General features: G+C 44.0%; 1 long non-coding RNA gene across 1 annotated transcript; it reads left to right on the forward strand.

Moving 5' to 3' along the window:
* The first annotated feature begins 1,186 nt into the window (after positions 1-1,186).
* Positions 1,187-6,293, forward strand: LOC128829099 (uncharacterized). The gene is made up of 3 exons (XR_008443290.1): positions 1,187-2,025; positions 5,553-5,664; positions 6,171-6,293. It is a non-coding gene; the product is annotated as an uncharacterized LOC128829099 (long non-coding RNA).
* The last annotated feature ends 9,844 nt before the right edge of the window (positions 6,294-16,137 follow it).

A 16,137-nucleotide genomic window follows, 5' to 3' on the forward strand; every position in this document is an offset into this window, starting at 1 on the left:
TAACAATATGGTGCCAAGGTGTCAGGTCATTGCTGGTAACATTTGCAGATGACACAAAGATTGGCTGAGCAGTGACTGACAGCAAGGGGAGGTCACTGGTGCACAGCTGAATCATTTGGTAAGGTGAGCTCATTCAAATCGTGTGGTTTTATCTGGCCAAATGCACAGCCACACATATCTTGGAACAAAGAACGTAGGTCCTATATACAGAATGTGGGGTTATATCCTGGTAATCTGTAACTCTGAAATAACAATGTAGGTCATTTAGGCATCTGAAAGGGCTCATTGTAGGTAACCAACTGAATGTGAACCAGGGCCACCCGGGGGGGGAGGGGGGGAGGCAAGTGGGGCAATTTGCCCCGGGCCCCTGAGAGTTTTTCCCAGCTCTGCCACTAGCTTGCTGTGGGACCTTGGGTCAGTTTACATATTTGCCTACATTTCTATGTATGTAAAATGGGTTTAATATTACTTCACTAACTGAAGAGGGTTATGTGAGACTTAGACATTGATTCAGCAAAGCACTTGCTTAATTTTAATCACATGAGTATGTAACTGGTAATGGGGTAAATTATGTACCATTATTATTACACTCCCCTTTCCTGTACTTCAGTTGAACTCTTCTGAAGCACAGGACAAAGTTTCCTCTTTTCTGGATTTTTCAGAAAGCCTGACACAGCGTCAAATCCCAGTGCTATCGTATTCAAAACCTTGAAAGGAGATAATAGATACAGATGATAAAACAAATCCATATCTCTTCACCGCTGCTGGTCTCCTATTTGGGGACAGTGGAGTTGAGGAGGGAATGTGGTAGTATAAAGAATGGGGATTACAAAATGGCATGGGACTGTTCACATGCTTAAAGTTAAGCACACCTTTAAGTCCTTTGCTGAACTGGGGCCTAATTAGTGTTTTGAGATCTTCAAATTAAAAGAGATATAGGAGTTTAGACTATTACTAATGTCTAGTTGGTAACAAGAAGGCCTTTAAAATCTAACTTGCCAACTCCAGGATTTACTACATACAGGATACATCTGTGAAACACACTCCTGCACTGTGACTGAATATATCTGGGTCATGCTGACATCCTAGTAAACAGCTGCTCATTTCAGGCTTGAAAGGATGAAACCAACACAATCAAAGAAAATTCAAAATTAAGAATCCCGCTCTACCCTTAACTCATCCCCTTTAGTACTGCAGAGCTTTCAGAACTCAGTGATATCCTTAATTTGGAATTTCCTTATTTGTTGGTGTCAGTCCATAAGCTTTATTTGAATGTTGTTGTCCATACAACCTCCTTTTACTGAAACAAACTAAAAGGTTGAGTTAGAGGCAGAATACTGCAGTACTGGCAGAGTATTTGTTCCTGGTGCAATATTCACCCTATCTCAGGGCTGGCCCTTTAAGCGGAGTCAGATTCCCCAGCCTACCAGTGATAGGCTCTGCGAAGGAAGCAAGCCAACCCAGCTCTACCTGAAGATAGTTAACTGCCTACACAGCTGAAAGAGACAAGGAGTTCCATCCCTGTTTTTTCATTAGTTGACCCACAATATTACTTGGGATCTGGAGCTAGTAGCTCCTTTCCTTAGACTGGGGGAGGAGTCTTTAGTTGTGGGCAGGCTTGTGTCCACCTTTCCCCAGATTCCCAATAACTGGAAGAGACAAGGTGGGTGATGCTGTTTATCTGCTGTTGATGAGAGAGACAAGCTTTGGAGGTCTTCTTCAGATATCTAGAAGGCAGTTAAGTAAGGAACACCTGGGCCTAATAAAAGCTTAGTAGAGCTCAGCTGGGGAGAGCCCCTGAGGAGAAAGGAAGTTCTGGAGGGAAGGAGTGCCTGGGGAGCCTGAACTAGCCAAAAGCTGTACTCCTAAGGGAGGGAGGCCTGCGAAGGACCCTGAGCAAGCAGGGGAAAGACTGCAGAACTTTCCAGGTAGTGGAGAAGCCTGAGGCCTTACCAGAGAACAAGTTGCTGCTGGGATCCGGATACGTTTGTTTCTTGGACTTTTAAGTTTGGTCTGGGCTCTGAGGTAAGAACCTTTATACCACTATATATAGTCTTCATTTTAGAAACTTTGTTAGAGGGAGCCATGTGGGTGTAAAGTAAAGTGTTTGGCTTCTTCTTGATCCTGCTATAAGGCAATTAGCGTGACTTTTTGTTACCTCATCCAGGGGGAGACTGAGGCAGGACATTGTGGAGCCACATTCACCCATGAGGGAGTGCTTGGGAGGTCATGGTGTTCCTTTAACATACCTATTGCTGATATTACTTTATTTTTAGTGCCTACTTTATTTGGAGCTGTGCAAGACATACCAATGAAGACAATGCTTACTCCAAAGAGCTTACAGACTAAACTTGGTGTGAGTCCCAAGAAGCTATTCTCAGATCATGGGAGTTAGGCCCCTAACCTGCTTAGATATGTAGTGAGATTTACAAAAATGCCTCTCTGCATCTTTAGGCACCCAATCATCATCATTATCAAGGTAAATCCTTGGGGGGCAGAGGCATGTAGTCTCCTTGCTGATAGAGTGGCACATGGGTTGATTTTTAACTAGGTCCTTAAGACCATGTGACTGGATGTTCAGTCTGTCTTTATCATCAGCAATCTAATTCTACCTCCTACATGGTTATCATGTTATTGCTGACTGCCTAAATGTCTGTAAATCTGGCCAATAATCTGAAGTCTGGGGTTCTGGCTTCCCTTTGAACAGGTGCACAAAGGGGGGGGGGCAGAAGGAAGGAATATCTGCACTCATCTCTGCTCTTATGCCCCCACCTGCTCAAAGGAGGTCCATAGAATACATCTTAGTCCATTATGGTGCTGATACAGAATCCCATTTGTTCCCAGTGAAGTCAAAACTAACGATTTCACTAGGAGCAGGTTCTATCGCATTGCTGGTCAGTTTGCTTTTTGCGGTGTGTGTGTATATATATCTTATTTATTTATTTTAATTTGCCACTTACATATATATGTTTGACCTTCCTTCTCCCCTTCTTTCAACAGTCACTTTTTATTAAGTGTTGTTGTGCGAACATAGCAGTTCTGTGGGGCAGATGATGAAGGCACAGAACTAAAATGACAACCAACTCATTTTATCCATATGATTATTTCTTTATATAGATTACAGACCGGAGGTTGCTATTCCAGTTTACTTTATCCCACCAATGAATCCCTGGATTTACATGTCAGTTTGTGTGTTCTGTACTTATCTATTTTTTTTATTGTAATTTAGTACTATAAAGTGAATACCTGTGATTCCTGTTCTGTGCAAGCCACAGATAAGGCGCAGTACAATGCAGCATTTTGTAATGGTATCGTGAATGTGCCCTGAGAAGAAGCTTTTGCTTGCCTGAGATGTCTGTGGAATTCTTCTGTAGCAAAATATCCCTAGCATACTCTGAAAGAGCAATATCAAATTATTTTCAACACCTGGATTTCTTCTTTTGTGCATTTTTATTTTAGAAATACTGAAAAATCCAGCTTTTGGATGGATTTATTTAAAGTGTCATATAAGGATACTAATTATTTGATTTAAGACCTTGTTTCTAGGAGGAGCCTATGCCACAGCAAACCATGCCTTGAGTACAGATTACATCCTTTAATCCCGAACCATTATAAATCCAATACAAAATTTGTGTCCTTACAGCAACAAACATAATCAGACTCCTTGAATAGGCCCAGTAAACTAATCTGAAATAATAAGAGATTAATTTTTTATTATTATTACTACTATCCTGTGGAAGTCACAGGAACATAAACAAAGCTGAAAATAGTGGCATTTGGGTAAACATGAATATCATGGTATTTGCGTTGTAAATTTTTCACAGCCTTATTCAACTACACCTCTAGCCCGATATAACGCTATCCTCGGGAGACAAAAAATCTTACCGTGTTATAGGTGAAACCGCATTATATCGAACTTGCTTTGATCCGCCGGAGTGCGCAGCCCCGCCCCACCCAGAGCACTGCTTTACCGTGTTATATCCAAATTCGTGTTATATCGGGGTAGAGGTGTACCTCAGGGAGCCCTTTATTGGAGCCAAAATAACACAAGATCTGGTCTTATGATACTTACAACGGTATTTCAGCTCCTGCATGGTGGATTATCTCAATCCATAAATGGATCAAAAATAATAAAAACAAAAAATTTGACTCTACACCTATTCCTCATTGCAATTAAGTAATCAAGAGAATTTTAAAATATTGAAGTGTTTGGAATCCAAACAGCACATCATGCTACTACATTAGAACTAAGTGACATTGGCTGGAAAAAAAACTGAATCTGGCTATTTTCATTGTACCTAGCATTAACAAAATGCAAAAGTTAAATAAAGCAAAGTTGGTAAAAAATTAAGTTGATTTTTAAAACCTTTTTTTAATATTTAAGGTACTGTAATAACAAAGATAAGTGGCAAATGTATCCCTGGTGTATCTCCACTGACTTCTATTACGTTTTATACAAATCGGGCTTTGATAATGAAAGGAAACCTTTTGATACATATTATGACACAACTTTTAAAGGAATTAAACAAAATTTTGGAAACTACACGTCAAGCTATGGAATATGACCAAATGGGGTGCAGTTTTTTCCATCCTGACTATCCTACCATGCTGTTATGAAGATTTGCATTTGCTACAAGGAAAAAAAATACTGCTGACTTGTATGTTTGTATGTGTACATTTCTGGTGCATTGGTGTTATATTGTCTAAACCAGTGGTTCCCAAACTTTAACAACCCACGAACCCCTTTCATGAAAATATCAAATCTTGTGAACCCCTTCCTAAAAATGAATATTTCCAGGGATTTTCTCCCTTATCTGAGCATAAATTATAGAAGTATTTGGGTTTTTTATGGCATCCCTATTACACACTATTTATTATTACATTATTTATCCTTACATTATTAATTTTATTACATTATGAAAATAGCAACACTCTTCCAAGATTTCATTTTTGTAGCTCATATCACTTCGATTAAGCCTCCTACATGTTTCATCAAGGAGTACCAGACATGAAACAGCATGAAGGTATTTAAGAAGCCAACTCAAATAAAGAATTCCTCCCACAAGCATTCGGGTCTTGAGCAGTCCAGGTAAACAACGCACGACTACAATGAAGCTTAAACTTGTTCTTCTTAATAATTTTAAAAACAACACTAGTAGCCTATTTAATTTTAGAAACAGCAAAAAATATCCACCTCCCTTTCCATTTCTCATAAGGAGTCTTGAAGTTTAAATCTCCTGAGTGTGACGGATGCACTTGCTTTGATCTGCATAGCTCTTGGAAGTCCAGAACCATTGGAGAAAGATAAAGTCTCAGGTCCGGTTCAGAATTGAGTCTGCTTCTGTATTTGGTTTTCAGATGTGCATACGAGGAAAATACTTATGTGAGAAAGTATGTTGTTGAAAACGTTAACAAAACTATAGTAGCTTTTTCTGCCAGCAGGGGGTACTCGTTTCTTAAACTCAGCCAAAAGTTGATCAATGACAGACTTCTGAAACTCCTTTTCAGTTCGTAATCACAGGAGATTTCAATTAATTTCTCTTTTTCCTCAGTGCTCAATATCTGCGTTGAGAAAGTAGTATCATCAAAGGGGTTGCGAATCCAGTCATTATCGCCTGACATAGCCAGAAAGTATTGCCTGAACGTTGTGCAAAGTCCTTTTAGGTATGCAAATATATTGGTTTTAGTGTACAGATCCAACCGAAGTTTATGTTCTGCCAGGAAGTCATGGTCATGGGGCTTGGGCTGCCAGCCCCCAGGCCCAGGGTCCTTAGAGAGGTCTCTGTCCACCATTACAGAACTTTTTCTGAGACCCCCCTGACACATTTCATGAACCCCAGGTTGGGAACCACTGGCTTAAACAGATGGCCGGCAAAGAAAAAGATGCAGAACTGTTTGCAGGCACTCTTCCTACAAGAGGCCTTGTCAGCTAAGTCCTTGGGTTCCATCCAGGACCCAAAGAGACCATCTTTCACTTAATTCCAGCCTGTCTTTAGTTCCTAAAAAGCCTACCCAAGTGCCTAAATTGACACTGGTTTCTGGATCCAGGCTCAAAATAAATAAGATCCGTAGCTCTGTTAGAACATTCAACTCCTCTTCCCCTTCCACTAGTTTTGAATGATCTTCTTCATACATCTAAGGGTCACTCCTAAGACTCTTTTTCTTAAAAGGAGAAGCGGGATGAAGCTCCAGCTGTGATGGATCCATTGTATTACTCAGATAAGCAGGATCAACCAGCTCTTAAGAATCCTTCTGCAGCTTTGAAATGCAAAGGTCCGTTTCTACTGGCACTGTTTTCTCCTCAGGTACATGCAGGTTTAATAAGTTTGTTTATGGTGTAACTTTTGCCTATGCTAGTGGTTGGTTGGTTCCCCCCCCCCCCCCCCCCAATTGGCCCTGATTTTCATTTACACTAAGACCTGTGTCCTCTGGCAGTGTGAAAGATCCTTAAAATGTTTGTAGATTATATTTATGCTAGCACTCACTTTAAGGGCCTTTCACAGTGCTGGAGCAGCACAAAGGGACCACAGTGTAAATGAGAATTGGGCCCAGGTCAGGTTTACGTGACCATCTGTGCATGTTATCTCATCTTGCTGTCATTTGTGAAGTGCATTTGCTGACCTGGAATCTGGGCAATGCAGTGTTGCCAACTCTTGTGACTTTATCATGAATCTTGTCATATTTGATATTTTACTTAAAGCCCCAACTCCTGGAGAGGTGAGAATCGCAGCTTTCTTTTATTTATTTTATTTTAAGCATGCTTCTATCCCCCTATGATTACAGAGAAAAGCTTAAAAATGTGACTGGAGTGTACCCTGAAGGCTCAAAAAACAGAATTCAGATAACCAAAGCCCAAAAGTAGTGATTTAAAAAAACAAAACAAAACATGATGTTTAAGCCAATCATCATTTTGAGGGGTCCCAATACATAATTCTTGAACATTTGGGGTATGCTGTAATGGCACTGATTCTGAAAGGCTCTATTGGTCTCTGAACCCAGAGGTGCATTTCTCGGTAGTGTGAATGTGCCTGACTTACTGGTAAGTAACCTTCATTTGTCTGATTTCAGAGTAGCAGCCGTGTTAGTCTGTATCCGCAAAAAGAACAGGAGTACTTGTGGCACTTTAGAGACTAACAAATTTATTAGAGCATAAGCTTTCGTGGGCTACAGCCCACTTCTTCGGATGCATATAGAGTGAAACCTATATTAAGGATATACACACACACACACACACACACACACACACACACACACACACAGCATGAACAGGTGGGAGTTGTCTTACCAACTTTGAGAGGCCAATTAAGTAAGAGGAAAAAAAACTTTTGAAGTGATAATCAAGATAGCTCAGTACAGACAGTTTGATAAGTGTGAGAATACTTACAAGGGGAGATAAATTCAATGTTTGTAATGGCTAAGCTTCATTTGTCTGTTAGATTTCATTTTAAGTGCTAATAACTTAATCAAAATCACTGACTTAATTGCAACTGTAGGTTCGAGGCACCAAAAGGAGTGGGTTTTTTTTGTTTTGGTTTGGGTTTTTTTTTTTTGTTTGTTTTGGTTAAACTAAAGCCAAAAAAGTATGTGTTTAGTGTAAATGCATGACAATTAGCAGGTATGCACTGTGCAGCTGGAGGAACACCAGGATTCTGACTCCTAGAAATGGACTAGTAATTACCTCCTGTCTGTAACTATATCTTTCTAGGCAAAGCATGTAATTTTACAAAGTTTGCTGTAAACTATATTTTACATTGAAAACCACAACAATGCATTACGCTTTCAGAAACGTGGTGTTTTATTGAGGTCCTTTTTATGGGGTTTTCTTTTTTTAGCCTTCGTTCTTTCTGGGTTCTGCTATGCAGGTTGTTTGCTTTGTGAGGGCTAAATCATGACCTTCCCACAATACCCAAGCAAGGGGCAGCACTCTGTTGTGCTGACATTGTGACTGATTCCTGCTCTGATACAATCTGCTGCTTGGTCTTTCCCCAGCTACAAAGGGGAAATACCTGTCCCAGGCCTATTTGGGTAGCTATGTGGGACTGAGATGCTGAATCTTGAACCACTTCCTTCTACTAACCTGCACTGACAGGAGAGAAATGTAGTGGCTCTGCAGTGCCTGGCTGGGATGATTTAGTTGGTGTTTGTCTTGCTTTGAGCAGGGGATTGGACTAGATGACCTCCTGAGGTCTCTTCCAACTCTGATATTCTATGCCTGCACCATTACCTGTGGCACATGTAACAAGGCAGTCCGGGATTTGATCCTAATGGAAGGTCCTATTAATGTCAATGTAGCAAGCTCAAGGCTTAGTTGTATTTTTTTTTTAAACTCTAAAGTTTATGTATCGTAATGTACCTTTTTAATAGCTGTCCTGATTGCTGGTAGATGCAACATAACAAAGGGTGTTGCTTTAAAAGTCCCTCAGTCCAAATTCGTTGAGGGCAAGCAAGTATCAACTTTACTACTTTTCAGAATGATGGCCTGGTCCTCTGAAATCCCTGTGAGGAATCAAAGGTAGTCAATGTTGTGTGGTGTTTTATACTGGAGACAGATATTTTCTGTGGGAGGGTTACATGAGCAGTCTTGACTCTGAACCTTGTATATCAATTGCTTGTTAATGGGTAGCATTATTTTTTACTCTCATGTATTATAAATGTGCATCAGTCAGTGAGTGGCAAAAGGTATGTAAAAACAAGTAAGCAGGATACTCCATAGTTGTTCCAGGTGTGACATTTTGTCCAAATCAATTCTTCTCCAGTTTAGGACAGTAGTAAACCTTGCATTATCTTCCGTGTGAGCAGGAATTGGCATTACTGTGGGTTTTTTCCTGTTACAATACTGTTTTTTGTTTTGTTTTCCCCTGATGATCCTCTGGATGGCCCATTTTTCTCTCTTTGAAATTGTCCTCCATGTCACAAGTACCTAGTGAGGATGACTGCACACACCTCTGTCTGTGGCCTATACACAAAGTTCCTTCAGAGGCTAGGGAAAGGGATGTCACTAAAGACATGTGCCCATTCCATAATGCACTGAGCAAAATCCTTCCACTACCACCTCACTTTGCAACATCCTGGGAAACTAGAGATCTTGTATGGTACCCACACACAGACTTCCTGCGATGCACTGTAGAAAAACCATTGGAGTGGACTGGCCCCAAAAGTTGTTGGTTTTATATGAAGACAATGCATGATTACTAAATTAATTTAATTAGTATACTTTTATGGAATGAATTGCCAACCAGTGACCCAGAACTTAGCAACTAAAGTAAAGAAAATAGTGTTTGTTGTTTTAGGCTGCGGATGTATTGAAATCTGGCTGCTGCAATTATTAGACTGATAGTGGAAGGAGTTGCCTCTTCTGAAGATTCTGAACCTGACTATGATGAAGTAAAATGGTCACAACTTTGTTACCCACTCTCACATCACTAAAATAGTATGCTTAGGGGTGCGTATACTTAAGAAAATAAGTGACTCATCTTGCATGCCTAATTTTTTTTTTTTTTTTTTTTTTAAAGACCAGGCAAACGCATCTTATCCATTTGGTCAGATTTAGTTAGTAATTATTCTGTAAATGTGTTGCCTCCTGCTCTCCCCCCTTCCCACTCCCCCTCCCCCGGAACAATTCAGTAAGAAAGAATTGCTGGAACATCACTAAGATGGGGGCTTATCTTACACTCGCTGCAGACCATAAATTTTACCATGTACTTCAATGGGAGTAGGGTTGGATGCTCAGTATTTTGGCTTATATTAGTATCTCAGGAAAGGTTCTAGGTAGGGGCAAACATGAGTACAAACAAAATCTGGGGATATAAAGAAGTTTGAGTTATGAGTTTACTTTCTAGACCACATTAAAGGAGTCTGAAAGTGTGTCCCCCAAAATGTGCAGGCTCACTTATTTGCATGCACAGAAACCTGCAGCTAGACCATTATGTGCATCTGTCCTCGATTAATACATGTATTTACACCCATGTGTGGGGCCAGAGAGGAGCTGTGTGTGTGTGTGTGTCCCAGACATCACGTTTGTCTTGCCCATTGCTTTCCTTTGGCTGCCCATTCTCTTCCTCCTCTCCCGGCATGAACCCCAGATGCATAGAGGAGACTGTGCAGGGTCTGGCAGAGGGGAGGTAGTGTTACAGAGGTGGCTGAACCTCCCTTCTACTTCCCATTCATGGTGGCTCACTACCTAGGTTGACTGTCAACAGAGCTTCACTGAAGCAATGTACTCCTCCTGGCAGCTCATCAAACACCACTCTGGCTGATCGAAGAGTACAACTGAGGGACTTCATAGTGAAAACTGGAGGGTGGTGGGGAGACTCTTGATACTCTAACATGGAAAGGATGCTTCAGCCCTGCAGGTGCAGGGACCTCTATGTTGAGGAATGGGCCTTCTGTGCCTGTAGGCCCTGCTCTTCTCTCTGCCAGCACAGCAGTGGGTTGCCAGTGGATGCTACCTCTTAACCTTTTGCTCTACTCGCCTTCCTTGAGGAGAACAACAGAGGTTTGCAACCGGATCCTGCTCCTATCAGCATTAAATTCCACCTCAGTACCAGTGTTAATTCTGCCAAACTGGTAATCCTAGGGCAGGCTGGGGAGCACCTGCTCCGTCTCCAAGCTGCACAACCTCATCACCACAGGCTCCTAGGGGAAAAAAGGAGCATGCCACTGAGGCATCATTTCTCCCCCACCCCCCCCGCATCAAGCAGCAAAAAACAAGCGCCGCCCCCCCAGACCCCTCCGCCGAGCGCCGGGCAGCACCGCTGGAACCCCTCCCCGAGCACCGCCGCCCCCCCCGCCAAGCGCCGCCGGAACCCCCCCAGAGCACCGCCCCCCCGCCGAGCGCCGTGCGCCGGAACCCCCCCCCCCCCCGAGCCCTGCCGCTGGAGTCCGCCCCCGCCAAGTGCCACCGGAACCCCCTTCCAGCGCCGCGCCCGCGCAGCCCCCTCGCCAAGCCCCGCGCAACCGGAGCCCGCCCCCCCAGCGCCGCCGGAGCGCCTCCCCCCCCCCCCCCCCGCGGAATGCCGCGCTCCCCCCGACGCCCCTTACCAGGTGCCGCCCCAAGCATGTGCTTGGGTGCCTGGTGCCTAGAGCCGGCCCTGGTTCTTCTGTCCCATTATTTTTGTTTGTCCCTTTCTGGAGTACATGGTATAAGTCAGCTCTTCTCAAACTGTGGGTCTGGATCCTATTTTAATGGGGGCGCCAGGGCTAGCTTAGACTTGTTCGGGCTCAGGGCCCAAGCCAAAGCCCAAGGGATTCAGCCCTGGGCAGGACTCAGGTTACAGGCCCCCTAGCTGGGGCTTTGGTTTTGACCCCTTCCCCACCTGGGTTGGTGGGGTTTTGGCTTTGGCCTCCCAACCCGGGGTGATGGCACTCAGGTGGGCTCAGGTTTTGGTCCCCCCTCCTGGGGTCGTGTAGTAATTTTTCTTGTCAGAGGAGGTCGCAGTGTAATGAAGCTTGAAAACCCCTGGTGTAAGTACTAATTGCCTGGGACACATTGTAATGTGATTTACATATTACAAAATTAATACACAACAAAGTTAGTTGCTACACGCAAGCCACTGAACAATACATGCTGTCTACTCCTCCACCTGAAAGAACATGTTTTACCATGACCACAGCTACTGTACAATACACATGGCAACCCTACTTCTACCCCCTTTTGCCCTTCTGCATATGCGCCTTTACCAGATTGTTTCCCCCAACACGAGTCGTGGATCCTTGGTACAGTGGTTAACTGTGTTGAGAGACTGACGTTTACTAAAGGGTTGTGCACAGAAGTGTAGTTCTTCAAGTGATAGCTCCATCTTTTGCGGTCACAACAGAGTTGTAAAACTTCCACTCTCCTCTACCAGTCTACCTGATATTGCTGACACAACTATGCCCTTTCTTCATCTTACTATTTGCTTACAATCTTCCCTAATGGCATGAGTGCTGGAAGTGAGTCACTCTGCAATTGGTAAGCTGTGTCCACAAAAATCTTACTTTACCTAGGGTCTCAAGTAATTGTGCTCTTTTAAAACTTCTCCTTCTCATCGCCTCTTTAGCTTGATAACTAAAACTATATGCACAATTTAACTCAAATGGTGTCGAAGTCTTTTCTGTGTCCTTTAAATGTCCAGCTCTCACCTTCACACAGGAGAGTTGATCATATGTAGCATTTCAGTACCATAGGGCAGATGTTCAGTTTCAGCCCTGGTCTACAATACGAGTTTAGGTCAACTTTAGCAGGGTTAAATCAAATTAACCTGGACACGTCCACACGACGAAGCCCTTTCTTTCAACTTAAAGGGCCCTTTGAACCGGTTTCTTTACTCCACCTCCGACGAGGGGATTAGCGCTAAAATCGGCCTTTGCGGGTCGGATTTGGGGTAGTGTGGACGGAATTTGACATTATTGGCCTCTGGGAGCTATCCCACAGTGCTTCATTGTGACCACTCTGGACAGCACTCTCAACTCAGATGCACTGACCAGGTAGACAGGAAAAGCCCCGCGAACTTTTTAATTTCATTTCCTGCTTGCCCAGCGTGGGAAGCACAGGTGACCATGGAGGGAGGGGGAAGCAAATGAATACAGAACAAATCTGGTCCATCTATTTTTTTACATCTTAAGCTGGCAGCAGACAGTGCAGCATGACTGATAGCCCTCGGCATCTTCTGGGTGCTTGGCAGAAGATATTGTACTACGACTGCTAGCCATCATCGTCAAAATGGTTCAGTAGGACTGCCGGCAGGACTGAGTCTCCAGGAGACAAAGCATGTCTGCCCAGGTGCCTATGATTGAACTGGAGTATGACGACGACGGATACCAGTTGTAATACACCATCTACTGCCAAAAGGCAAGGGGCTGCTGCTGTGTAGCAATGCAGTACCATGTCTGTCAGCACCCAGATGACATATGGTGACGGTGAGCTGAGCTGAGCAGGCTCCATGCTTGCCATGGTTTGTTGTCTGCACAGGTAACCCAGGTAAAAAGGCGCGAATCGATTGTCTGCCGTTGCTCTGATGGAGGGGGAGGGGTCTGACAGCATGTACCCAGAACCCCCCGCGACACTGTTTTGCATCATCAGGCATTGGGATCTCAACCCAGAATTCCAATGGGCGGCGGAGACTGCGGGAACTGTGGGATAGCTACCCACAGTGCAACGCTCCGGAAGTTGACGCTAGCCTCGATACTGTGGACGCGGTCCGCCGGCTTCAAGCACTTGGAGCATGTTATGTGGGGACACACACAATCGACTGTATAAAACCAATATCTGTAAAACCGGCTTCTATAAATTCGACCTAATTTCGTAGTGTAGACATACCCTCAGCTTTTGACAACACCCAAGTCTTTGGAAATTGTTGATCCTTTTTTTTGCAACCTGTATCCTTCTCTTGATTTTCTTCATCACATCTGTCTGATGCTATTAGACTCCCTAAATAGGAGAACCTATTCACTTGTTCCACCACTTGATTGTCGAAGTATAGGTGTTACTGTGTTGACTTTTGTCTTCCTGATGTTGATGGTCATTCCATATTTCTTGCTGGTGTTGTTCACTGCAACAAGCATGGTCTGAAGTTCTTCCCTAGTCAATGTGATGTAAACTAGGCCATTGGCATATGTTATGTTCTTGACATGTATGCCCTGACTGGTGTCGTTAAACTCTCCTTTATTATACCTTCTACGGATATATTAAATAGTTGCAGAGAGAGAATACAATCTTGATGTACACCTTTCTTGATGCTGCAATGCTTCATATTATTTGCACTGCTGCTTTTGTCCTAGTCCAGTCTTTTTATTTATGGTAGATCTTGAGTCAATATTATATATTCTTGAAGAATGTATTGTTGTGTTAGGTTATGATAAAATCTACAAAGCGCACACAAATTTCTCTTTCCGCTTGTATCACATGCTTACATAAGATCCTCAGGGTAAAGATTTCCTCCCTCATGCCTACTTCTGGGTGGAAACCAAGCTGACTTCTGCTAATTCTTGTCTCAAGATATTGATGTATCTGAGTGCCAACAATTTGCAACAAAACCTTGTGTGGGGCTTATTAGGCTTATAGTTTTGGTGTCGTTCACATTCTGTAGCGATAATAACAGTTTGTAGAGGAACAAGTGTTAATGTTCTGTGTGTGTATATTCAATTAAAAAGTTTTAGCAAGTAAATGGTGTGTTTTTTAATTGTCATTCAGGAGTTAGAGGCAGGGCTCGTAATTCAAAGGGTATGTCTACACTACAAAATTAGGTCGATTTAATAGAAGTCTTTTTTTTTTAAATTGATTTGATACAGTCGATTGCGTGTGTCCCCACTAAGCGCTTTAATTCGGCGGTGTGCATCCACAGTACTGAGACTAGCATTGACTTTCGGAGCGTTGCACTGTGGTAGCTATCCCACAGTTCCCACAGTCTCCGCAGCCCATTGGAATTCTGGGTTGAGCTCCCAATGCCTGATGGGGCAAAAACATTGTCGCCGGTGGTTCTGGGTACATGTCATCAGGCCTTCCTCCTTGAAAGCAACGGCAAAAAATCGTTTCTCACCTTTTTTTCCTGGGTTACCCATGCAGACGACATACCACAGCAAGCATGGAGCCTGCTCAGCTCACTGTCACCATATGTCTCCTGGGTGCTGTTGGCAGACCCAGTACTGCAGTGCTACACAGAAGCATCCCCTTGCCTTGCCTTGCGGACAGCAGACAGTACAATATGACTACTAGCCATTGTCATCCCATGGGTGCTCCTGTCTAACCTCGGTTAGGTTGGTCGGGAGCGCCTGGGCAGATGTGGGTGCTCCTGGCTGACCTCGGTGAGGTCGGTCAGGGGCACCTGGACAAAAATGGGAGTGACTCCAGGTCATTCTCTTCTTTAAGTTTCGTCTAACGGAGATTCTGTCCTGCCTGGAATATCATGCCAGCTGGAGGCGTCTGCCTCAGGCTGCTCTCGCAGTTGGCAGCACCTACCCCAGCCTACCCCTTGCTCCCATGGCTCATGAAGCCTGGACAGTAGTAAGGAGCAGTTCAACTATAGGCTCAGCAAGTGCATAATGGTGGTTGAAAGTGCCTTTGGGCGTTTAAAAGCTCGCTGGCGCAGTTTATTGACTCGGTTAAACCTCAGCAAAACCAATATTCCCATCGTTTATTACTGCTTGCAGTGCGCTCCACAATATCTGAGAGTAAGGGGGTGACATTTATGGTGGGATGGGAGGTTGAGGCAAATCGTCTGGCTGCTGATTACGCGCAGCCAGACACTAGGGCGGTTAGAAGAGCACAGCAGGGCATGCTGTATGTCAGAGAAGCTTTGAAAACTAGTTTCATGACTGGCCAGGCTACAGTGTGAAAGTTCTGCTTGTTTCTCCTTGATGAAAACCCACCCCCTTGGTTCACTCTACTTCCCTGTAAGCCAACCGCTCTTCCCTCCCCCCCTTTGATCTCTGCTTGCAGAGGCAATAAAGTTATTGTTTCAAATTCATGCATTCTTTATTAATTCATCACACAAATGGGGGTATAACTGCCAAGGTAGCCTGGGAGGGGTGGGGAAGGAGGGAAGCACAGGAGTGGGGTAGTTGTAGGGGCACCCCCTAGAATGGCATGCAGCTCATCATAGAAGCGGCATGTCTGGGGCTCTGACCCGGAGCAGCCATTTGCCTCTTTGGTAGGCTTCACACGGCACTGCTGCAGGTCCCTGTTATAACTTCTATCCTTCATGCCCTTGGAGATTTTTTTTTTTTTTTTTCAAATATTCCGGCATTTCGTCTCTTGGAACGGAGTTCGGATACCATGGATTTGTCTCCCCGTACAGCGATCAGATGCGCTATCTCCCATTAGCTCCATGCTGGAGCTCTTTTGCGATTCTGGGACTCCATGGTCACCTGTGCTGATCAGCTTGCTACACTGGCCAAACAGGAAACGAAATTCAAAAGTTCGCAGGGCTTTTCCTGTCTACCTGGCCAGTGCATCTGAGTTGAGTGCTGTCCAGAGCGGTCACAGTGCAGCACTCTAGGATAGCTCCTGGAGGCCAAGACTGTCGAATTGCATCCACACTACCCCAAATTCAACCCAGCAGGGTCGATTTCAGCGCTAATCCCCTCATCAGGGAGAAGTACAGAAATCAATTTTTAAGAGCCGTTTAAGTCGACAAAATGGCTTTGTCGTGTGGACGGGTG

This window comes from Malaclemys terrapin, chromosome 25 (assembly GCF_027887155.1).
Source record: "Malaclemys terrapin pileata isolate rMalTer1 chromosome 25, rMalTer1.hap1, whole genome shotgun sequence".
Taxonomy (NCBI): Eukaryota; Metazoa; Chordata; order Testudines; family Emydidae; genus Malaclemys; species Malaclemys terrapin.